The sequence below is a fragment of the Dermacentor albipictus genome, chromosome 7 (assembly GCF_038994185.2).
Source record: "Dermacentor albipictus isolate Rhodes 1998 colony chromosome 7, USDA_Dalb.pri_finalv2, whole genome shotgun sequence".
Classification (NCBI taxonomy): Eukaryota; Metazoa; Arthropoda; class Arachnida; order Ixodida; family Ixodidae; genus Dermacentor; species Dermacentor albipictus.
Window position 1 is genome coordinate 141,754,089 of NC_091827.1, and position 10,835 is coordinate 141,764,923.

General features: G+C 45.9%; 1 non-coding gene across 1 annotated transcript; it reads right to left on the reverse strand.

Moving 5' to 3' along the window:
* Positions 1 to 595: 595 nt before the first annotated feature.
* Positions 596 to 668, reverse strand: TRNAL-CAA (transfer RNA leucine (anticodon CAA)). The gene has a single exon. It is a non-coding gene; the product is annotated as a tRNA-Leu (tRNA).
* Positions 669 to 10,835: the final 10,167 nt, after the last annotated feature.

Sequence of the window (10,835 nt, forward strand, 5' to 3'; positions counted from 1 at the left end):
ATTAGTCATATAATGAGAAGCCAACAAACACTGACACCAAGTAAAACATAGGGCAAATTGCATGTGCTTAATAAATGAAATAAAGTAATGATAAATTAATGGAAATTAAAGTGGATGAAAAAACAACTTGCCGCAGGTGGGAACCGAACCCACAACCTTCGCATGTCGGGTGCGATGCTCTACCAATTGAGCTACCGCGGCGGCGTTTCCCCATCCACTTTCTTGGATATTTATGTGTACTAGTAGAACCCTGGGAGTGTTAGCCAGCGCCCCCACTCACAGACCTTGGCGGCGGACGTGGAACGTCTTTTTTGCTGCAGGCGTCACGAGAACGTGATCTTTTCGGGTGAAGGCAACTGGTCAGTAAACCCACATATGCTACCTGAAGGCATCAATGTTGCCGGATTCGAGACCCTCGTTATGTAATAAACGAGAAGAAAGGGGGTTAACCGAGGGACCCGATATTTATTAGTCATATAATGAGAAGCCAACAAACACTGACACCAAGTACAACATAGGGCAAATTGCATGTGCTTAATAAATGAAATAAAGTAATGATAAATTAATGGAAATTAAAGTGGATGAAAAAACAAATTGCCGCAGGTGGGAACCGAACCCACAACCTTCGCATGTTGCGTGCGATGCTCTACCAATTGAGCTACCGCGGCGGCGTTTACCCATCCACTTTCTTGGATATTTATGTGTACTAGTAGAACCCTGGGAGTGTTAGCCAGCGCCCCCACTCACAGACCTTGGCGGCGGACGTGGAACGTCTTTTTTGCCGCAGGCATCACGAGAACGTGATCTTTTCGGGTGAGGGCAACTGGTCAATAAACACACATATGCTACCTGAAGGCATCAATGTTGCCGGATTCGAGACCCTCGTTATGTAATAAACGAGAAGAAAGGGGGTTAACCGAGGGACCCGATATTTATTAGTCATATAATGAGAAGCCAACAAACACTGACACCAAGTACAACATAGGGCAAATTGCATGTGCTTAATAAATGAAATAAAGTAATGAAAAATTAATGGATATTAAAGTGGATGAAAAAACAACTTGCCGCAGGTGGGAACCGATCAAAAATAATGTACAGCGCAAAGGACAAGGACAGTGATAGTCGACATACACAGCGCTGTTTACACGATATGCATGCAAATGGTGCTTTTCGCAGAACGCGCGTGTGGATTTCTACCAAACGACGTGAAAAGCATGCCGACGCTGCTCTTTTTAGTACCTGCACATGGATTTGTGCCAAAACGCGTTTTAAGCATGCATATGCATCTTTTGGTAGACGCGGATGCAGTTTTATGCAAAACCAAACGATATGCATGCAAATGGTGCTTTTGGCAGAACGCGCGTGTGGATTTCTACCAAACGGCGTGAAAAGCATGCCAATGCTGCTCTTTTTAGCACTCGCACATGGATTTGTGCCAAAACGCGTTTTAAGCATGCATATGCATCTTTTGGTAGACGCGGATGCAGTTTTCTGCAAAACCACACGATATGCATGCAAATGGTGCTTTTGGCAGAACGCGCGTGTGGATTTCTACCAAACGACGTGAAAAGCATGCCAATGCTGCTCTTTTTAGCACTCGCACATGGATTTGTGCCAAAACGCGTTTTAAGCATGCATATGCATCTTTTGGTAGACGCGGATGCAGTTTTCTGCAAAACCACACGATATGCATGCAAAAGGTGCTTTTGGCAGAACGCGCGTGTGGATTTCTACGAAACGACGTGAAAAGCATGCCGATGCTGCTCTTTTTAGCACGCGCACATGGATTTGTGCCAAAACGAGTTTTAAGCATGCACATGCATCTTTTGGTAGATGCGGATGCAGTTTTCTGCAAAACCACACGATATGCATGCAAATGGTGCTTTTGGCAGAACGTGCGTGTGGATTTCTACCAAACGACGTGAAAAGCATGCCAATGCTGCTCTTTTTAGCACCCGCACATGGATTTGTGCCAAAACGCGTTTTAAGCATGCACATGCATCTTTTGGTAGACGCGGATGCAGTTTTCTGCAAAACCACACGTTATGCATGCAAATGGTGCTTTTGGCAGAACGCGCGTGTGGATTTCTACCAAACGACGTGAAAAGCATGCAAATGCTGCTTTTTTTAGCACCCGCACATGGATTTGTGCCAAAACGCGTTTTAAGTATGCATATGCATCTTTTGGTAGACGCGGATGCAGTTTTCTGCAAAACCACACGATATGCATGCAAATGGTGCTTTTGGCAGAACGCGCGTGTGGATTTCTACCAAACGACGTGAAAAGCATGCCGATGCTGCTCTTTTTAGCACGGGCACATGGATTTGTGCCAAAACGCGTTTTAAGCATGCACATGGATCTTTTGGTAGACGCGGATGCAGTTTTCTGCAAAACCACACGATATGCATGCAAATGATGCTTTTGGCAGAACGCGCGTGTGGATTTCTACCAAACGACGTGAAAAGCATGGCAATGCTGCTCTTTTTAGCACCCGCACATGGATTTGTGCCAAAACGCGTTTTAAGCATGCATATGCATCTTTTGGTAGACGCGGATGCAGTTTTTTGTAAAACCACACTATATGCATGCAAATGGTGCTTTTGGCAGAAAGCGCGTGTGGATTTCTACCAAACGACGTGAAAAGCATGCCGATGCTGCTCTTTTTGGCACGCGCACATGGATTTGTGCCAAAACGCGTTTTAAGCATGCACATGGATCTTTTGGTAGACGCGGATGCAGTTTTCTGCAAAACCACACGATATGCATGCAAATGGTGCTTTTGGCAGAACGCGCGTGTGGATTTCTACCAAACGACGTGAAAAGCATGCCAAGGCTGCTCTTTTTAGCACCCGCACATGGATTTGTGCCAAAACGTGATTTAAGCATGCATATGCATCTTTTGGTAGACACGGATGCAGTTTTCTGCAAAACCACAGGATATGCATGCAAATGGTGCTTTTGGCAGAACGCGCGTGTGGATTTCTACCAAACGACGTGAAAAGCATGCCAATGCTGCTCTTTTTAGCACCCGCACATGGATTTGTGCCAAAACGCGTTTTAAGCATGCATATGCATCTTTTGGTAGACGCGGATGCAGTTTTTTGTAAAACCACACTATATGCATGCAAATGGTGCTTTTGGCAGAAAGCGCATGTGGATTTCTACCAAACGACGTGAAAAGCATGCCGATGCTGCTCTTTTTAGCACGCGCACATGCATTTGTGCCAAAACGCGTTTTAAGCATGCACATGCATCTTTTGGTAGACGCGGATGCAGTTTTCTGCAAAACCACACGATATGCATGCAAATGGTGCTTTTGGCAGAACGCGCGTGTGGATTTCTACCAAACGACGTGAAAACCATGCCGATGCTGCTCTTTTTAGCACGCGCACATGGATTTGTGCCAAAACGCGTTTTAAGCATGCACATGCATCTTTTGGTCGACGCGGATGCAGTTTTCTGCAAAACCACACGATATGCATGCAAATGGTGCTTTTGGCAGAACGCGCGTGTGGATTTCTACCAAACGACGTGAAAAGCATGTCAATGCTGCTCTTTTTAGCACCCGCACATGGATTTGTGCCAAAACGCGATTTAAGCATGCATATGCATCTTTTGGTAGACGCGGATGCAGTTTTCTGCAAAACCACACGATATGCATGCAAATGGTGCTTTTGGGAGAACGCGCGTGTGGATTTCTACCGAACGACGTGAAAAGCATGACAATGCTGCTCTTTTTAGCACCCGCACAAGTATTTGTGCCAAAACGCGTTTTAAGCATGCATATGCATCTTTTGGTAGACGCGGATGCAGTTTTCTGCAAAACCACACGATATGCATGCAAACGGTGCTTTTGGCAGAACGCGCGTGTGGATTTCTACCAAACGACGTGAAAAGCATGCTAATGCTCCTTTTTTTAGCACCCGCACATGGATTTGTGCCAAAACGCGTTTTAAGCATGCATATGCATCTTTTGGTAGACGCGGATGCAGTTTTCTGCAAAACCACACGATATGCATGCAAATGGTGCTTTTGGCAGAACACGCGTGTGGATTTCTACCAAACGACGTGAAAAGCATGCAAATGCTGCTTTTTTTAACACCCGCACATGGATTTGTGCCAAAACGCGTTTTAAGTATGCATATGCATCTTTTGGTAGACGCGGATGCAGGTTTCTGCAAAACCACACGATATGCATGCAAATGGTGCTTTTGGCAGAACGCGCGTGTGGATTTCTACCAAACGACGTGAAAAGCATGCCGATGCTGCTCTTTTTAGCACGGGCACATGGATTTCTGCCAAAACGCGTTTTAAGCATGCACATGGATCTTTTGGTAGACGCGGATGCAGTTTTCTGCAAAACCACACGATATGCATGCAAATGGTGCTTTTGGCAGAACGCGCGTGTGGATTTCTACCAAACGACGCGAAAAGCATGACAATGCTGCTCTTTTTAGCACGCGCACATGGATTTGTGCCAAAACGCGTTTTAAGCATGCACATGGATCTTTTGGTAGACGCGGATGCAGTTTTCTGCAAAACCACACGATATGCATGCAAATGGTGCTTTTGGCAGAACGCGCGTGTGGATTTCTACCAAACGACGTGAAAAGCATGCCAAGGCTGCTCTTTTTAGCACCCGCACATGGATTTGTGCCAAAACGTGATTTAAGCATGCATATGCATCTTTTGGTAGACACGGATGCAGTTTTCTGCAAAACCACAGGATATGCATGCAAATGGTGCTTTTGGCAGAACGCGCGTGTGGATTTCTACCAAACGACGTGAAAAGCATGCCAATGCTGCTCTTTTAGCACGCGCACATGCATTTGTGCCAAAACGCGTTTTAAGCATGCACATGGATCTTTTGGTAGACGCGGATGCAGTTTTCTGCAAAACCACACGATATGCATGCAAATGGTGCTTTTGGCAGAACGCGCGTGTGGATTTCTACCAAACGACGTGAAAAGCATGCCGATGCTGCTCTTTTTAGCACGCGCACATGGATTTGTTCCAAAACGCGTTTTAAGCATGCACATGCATCTTTTGGTCGACGCGGATGCAGTTTTCTGCAAAACCACACGATATGCATGCAAATGGTGCTTTTGGGAGAACGCGCGTGTGGATTTCTACCAAACGACGTGAAAAGCATGACAATGCTGCTCTTTTTAGCACCCGCACAAGGATTTGTGCCAAAACGCGTTTTAAGCATGCATATGCATCTTTTGGTAGACGCGGATGCAGTTTTCTGCAAAACCACACGATATGCATGCAAACGGTGCTTTTGGCAGAACGCGCGTGTGGATTTCTACCAAACGACGTGAAAAGCATGCTAATGCTCCTTTTTTTAGCACCCGCACATGGATTTGTGCCAAAACGCGTTTTAAGCATGCATATGCATCTTTTGGTAGACGCGGATGCAGTTTTCTGCAAAACCACACGATATGCATGCAAATGGTGCTTTTGCCAGAACGCGCGTGTGAATTTCTACCAAACGACGTGAAAAGCATGCCAATGCTGCTCTTTTTAGCACCCGCACATGGATTTGTGCCAAAACGCGTTTTAAGCATGCATATGCATCTTTTGGTAGACGCGGATGCAGTTTTTTTCAAAACCACACGATATGCATGCAAATGGTGCTTTTGGCAGAACGCGCGTGTGGATTTCTACCAAACGACGTGAAAAGCATGCCGATGCTGCTCTTTTTAGCACGCGCACATGGATTTGTGCCAAAACTCGTTTTAAGCATGCACATGGATCTTTTGGTAGACGCGGATGCAGTTTTCTGCAAAACCACACGATATGCATGCAAATGGTGCTTTTGGCAGAACGCGCGTGTGGATTTCTACCAAACGACGTGAAAAGCATGCCAATGCTGCTCTTTTTAGCACCCGCACATGGATTTGTGCCAAAACGTGATTTAAGCATGCATATGCATCTTTTGGTAGACACGGATGCAGATTTCTGCAAAACCACACGATATGCATGCAAATGGTGCTTTTGGGAGAACACGCTTGTGGATTTCTACCAAACGACGTGAAAAGCATGACAATGCTGCTCTTTTTAGCACCCGCACAAGGATTTGTGCCAAAACGCGTTTTAAGCATGCATATGCATCTTTTGGTAGACGCGGATGCAGTTTTCTGCAAAACCACACGATATGCATGCAAATGGTGCTTTTGGCAGAACGCGCGTGTGGATTTCTACCAAACGACGTGAAAAGCATGCTAATGCTGCTTTTTTAGCACCCGCACATGGATTTGGGCCAAAACGCGTTTTAAGCATGCATATGCATCTTTTGGTAGACGCGGATGCAGTTTTCTGCAAAACCACACGATATGCATGCAAATGGTGCTTTTGGCAGAACGCGCGTGTGAATTTCTACCAAACGACGTGAAAAGCATGCCAATGCTGCTCTTTTTAGCACCCGCACATCGATTTGTCCCAAAACGCGTTTTAAGCATGCATATGCATCTTTTGGTAGACGCGGATGCAGTTTTTTGCAAAATCACACGATATGCATGCAAATGGTGCTTTTGGCAGAAGGCGTTTGTGGATTTCTACCAAACGACGTGAAAAGCATGCCGATGCTGCTCTTTTTAGCACGCGCACATGGATTTGTGCCAAAACGCGTTTTAAGCATGTACATGCATCTTTTGGTAGACGCGGATGCAGTTTTCTGCAAAACCACACGATATGCATGCAAATGGTGCTTTTGGCAGAACGCGCGTGTGGATTTCTACCAAACGACGTGAAAAGCATGCCGATGCTGCTCTTTTTAGCACGCGCACATGGATTTGTGCCAAAACGCGTTTTAAGCATGCACATGCATCTTTTGGTCGACGCGGATGCAGTTTTCTGCAAAACCACACGATATGCATGCAAATGGTGCTTTTGGCAGAACGCGCGTGTGGATTTCTACCAAACGACGTGAAAAGCATGCCAATGCTGCTCTTTTTAGCATCCGCACATGGATTTGTGCCAAAACGCGATTTAAGCATGCATATGCATCTTTTGGTAGACGCGGATGCAGTTTTCTGCAAAACCACACGATATGCATGCAAATGGTGCTTTTGGGAGAACGCGCGTGTGGATTTCTACCAAACGACGTGAAAAGCATGACAATGCTGCTCTTTTTAGCACCCGCACAAGGATTTGTGCCAAAACGCGTTTTAAGCATGCATATGCATCTTTTGGTCGACGCGGATGCAGTTTTCTGCAAAACCACACGATATGCATGCAAATGGTGCTTTTGGCAGAACGCGCGTGTGGATTTCTACCAAACGACGTGAAAAGCATGCCAATGCTGCTCTTTTTAGCACCCGCACATGGATTTGTGCCAAAACGCGTTTTAAGCATGCATATGCATCTTTTGGTAGACGCGGATGCAGTTTTCTGCAACACCACACGATATGCATGCAAATGGTGCTTTTGGCAGAACGCGCGTGTGAATTTCTACCAAACGACGTGAAAAGCATGCCAATGCTGCTCTTTTTAGCACCCGCACATCGATTTGTCCCAAAACGCGTTTTAAGCATGCATATGCATCTTTTGGTAGACGCGGATGCAGTTTTTTGCAAAACCACACGATATGCATGCAAATGGTGCTTTTGGCAGAACGCGCTTGTGGATTTCTACCAAACGACGTGAAAAGCATGCCGATGCTGCTCTTTTTAGCACGCGCACATTGATTTGTGCCAAAACGCGTTTTAAGCATGCACATGGATCTTTTGGTAGACGCGGATGCAGTTTTCTGCAAAACCACACGATATGCATGCAAATGGTGCTTTTGGCAGAACGCGCGTGTGGATTTCTACCAAACGACGTGAAAAGCATGCCAATGCTGCTATTTTTAGCACCCGCACATGGATTTGTGCCAAAACGTGATTTAAGCATGCATATGCATCTTTTGGTAGACACGGATGCAGTTTTCTTCAAAACCATACGATATGCATGCAAATGGTGCTTTTGGCAGAACGCGTGTGTGGATTTCTACCAAACGACGTGAAAAGCATGACAATGCTACTCTTTTTAGCACCCGCACATGGATTTGTGCCAAAACGCGTTTTAAGCATGCGTATGCATCTTTTCGTAGACGCGGATGCAGTTTTCTGCAAAACCACACGATATGCATGCAAATGGTGCTTTTAGCAGAACGCGCGGGTGGATTTCTACCAAACGACGTGAAAAGCATGCCGATGCTGCTCTTTTTGGCACGCGCACATCGATTTGTGCCAAAACGCGTTTTAAGCATGCACATGCATCTTTTGGTAGACGCGGATGCAGTTTTCTGCAAAACCACACGATATGCATGCAAATGGTGCTTTTGGCAGAACGCGCGCGTGGATTTCTACCAAACGACGTGAAAAGCATGCCGATGCTGCTCTTTTTAGCACGCGCACATGGATTTGTGCCAAAACGCGTTTTAAGCATGTACATGCATCTTTTGGTAGACGCGGATGCAGTTTTCTGCAAAACCACACGATATGCATGCAAATGGTGCTTTTGGCAGAACGCGCGTGTGGATTTCTACCAAACGACGTGAAAAGCATGCCGATGCTGCTCTTTTTAGCACGCGCACAAGGATTTGTGCCAAAACGCGTTTTAAGCATGCACATGCATCTTTTGGTCGACGCGGATGCAGTTTTCTGCAAAACCACACGATATGCATGCAAATGGTGCTTTTGGCAGAACGCGCGTGTGGATTTCTACCAAACGACGTGAAAAGCATGCCAATGCTGCTCTTTTTAGCACCCGCACATGGATTTGTGCCAAAACGCGATTTAAGCATGCATATGCATCTTTTGGTAGACGCGGATGCAGTTTTCTGCAAAACCACACGATATGCATGCAAATGGTGCTTTTGGGAGAACGCGCGTGTGGATTTCTACCAAACGACATGAAAAGCATGACAATGCTGCTCTTTTTAGCACCCGCACAAGGATTTGTGCCAAAACGCGTTTTAAGCGTGCATATGCATCTTTTGGTCGACGCGGATGCAGTTTTCTGCAAAACCACACGATATGCATGCAAATGGTGCTTTTGGCAGAACGCGCGTGTGGATTTCTACCAAACGACGTGAAAAGCATGCCAATGCTGCTCTTTTTAGCACCCGCACATGGATTTGTGCCAAAACGTGATTTAAGCATGCATATGCATCTTTTGGTAGACACGGATGCAGATTTCTGCAAAACCACACGATATGCATGCAAATGGTGCTTTTGGGAGAACACGCGTGTGGATTTCTACCAAACGACGTGAAAAGCATGACAATGCTGCTCTTTTTAGCACCCGCACAAAGATTTGTGCCAAAACGCGTTTTAAGCATGCATATGCATCTTTTGGTAGACGCGGATGCAGTTTTCTGCAAAACCACACGATATGCATGCAAATGGTGCTTTTGGCAGAACGCGCGTGTGCATTTCTACCAAACGACGTGAAAAGCATGCTAATGCTGCTTTTTTTAGCACCCGCACATGGATTTGTGCCAAAACGCGTTTTAAGCATGCATATGCATCTTTTGGTAGACGCGGATGCAGTTTTCTGCAAAACCACACGATATGCATGCAAATGGTGCTTTTGGCAGAACGCGCGTGTGAATTTCTACCAAACGACGTGAAAAGCATGCCAATGCTGCTCTTTTTAGCACCCGCACATGGATTTGTGCCAAAACGCGTTTTAAGCACGCATATGCATCTTTTGGTAGACGCGGATGCAGTTTTTTGCAAAACCACACGATATGCATGCAAATGGTGCTTTTGGCAGAACGCGCTTGTGGATTTCTACCAAACGACGTGAAAAGCATGCCGATGCTGCTCTTTTTAGCACGCGCACATGGATTTGTGCCAAAACGCGTTTTAAGCATGTACATGCATCTTTTGGTAGACGCGGATGCAGTTTTCTGCAAAACCACACGATATGCATGCAAATGGTGCTTTTGGCAGAACGCGCGTGTGGATTTCTACCAAACGACGTGAAAAGCATGCCGATGCTGCTCTTTTTAGCACGCGCACATGGATTTGTGCCAAAACGCGTTTTAAGCATGCACATGCATCTTTTGGTCGACGCGGATGCAGTTTTCTGCAAAACCACACGATATGCATGCAAATGGTGCTTTTGGCAGAACGCGCGTGTGGATTTCTACCAAACGACGTGAAAAGCATGCCAATGCTGCTCTTTTTAGCACCCGCACATGGATTTGTGCCAAAACGCGATTTAAGCATGCATATGCATCTTTTGGTAGACGCGGATGCAGTATTCTGCAAAACCACACGATATGCATGCAAATGGTGCTTTTGGGAGAACGCGCGTGTGGATTTCTACCAAACGACGTGAAAAGCATGACAATGCTGCTCTTTTTAGCACCCGCACAAGGATTTGTGCCAAAACGCGTTTTAAGCATGCATATGCATCTTTTGGTCGACGCGGATGCAGTTTTCTGCAAAACCACACGATATGCATGCAAATGGTGCTTTTGGCAGAACGCGCGTGTGGATTTCTACCAAACGACGTGAAAAGCATGCCAATGCTGCTCTTTTTAGCACCCGCACATGGATTTGTGACAAAACGCGATTTAAGCATGCATATGCATCTTTTGGTAGACGCGGATGCAGTTTTCTGCAAAACTACACGATATGCATGCAAATGGTGCTTTTGGGAGAACGCGCGTGTGGATTTCTACCAAACGACGTGAAAAGCATGACAATGCTGCTCTTTTTAGCACCCGCACAAGGATTTGTGCCAAAACGCGTTTTCAGCATGCATATGCATCTTTTGGTAGACGCGGATGCAGTTTTCTGCAAAACCACACGATATGCATGCAAATGGTGCTTTT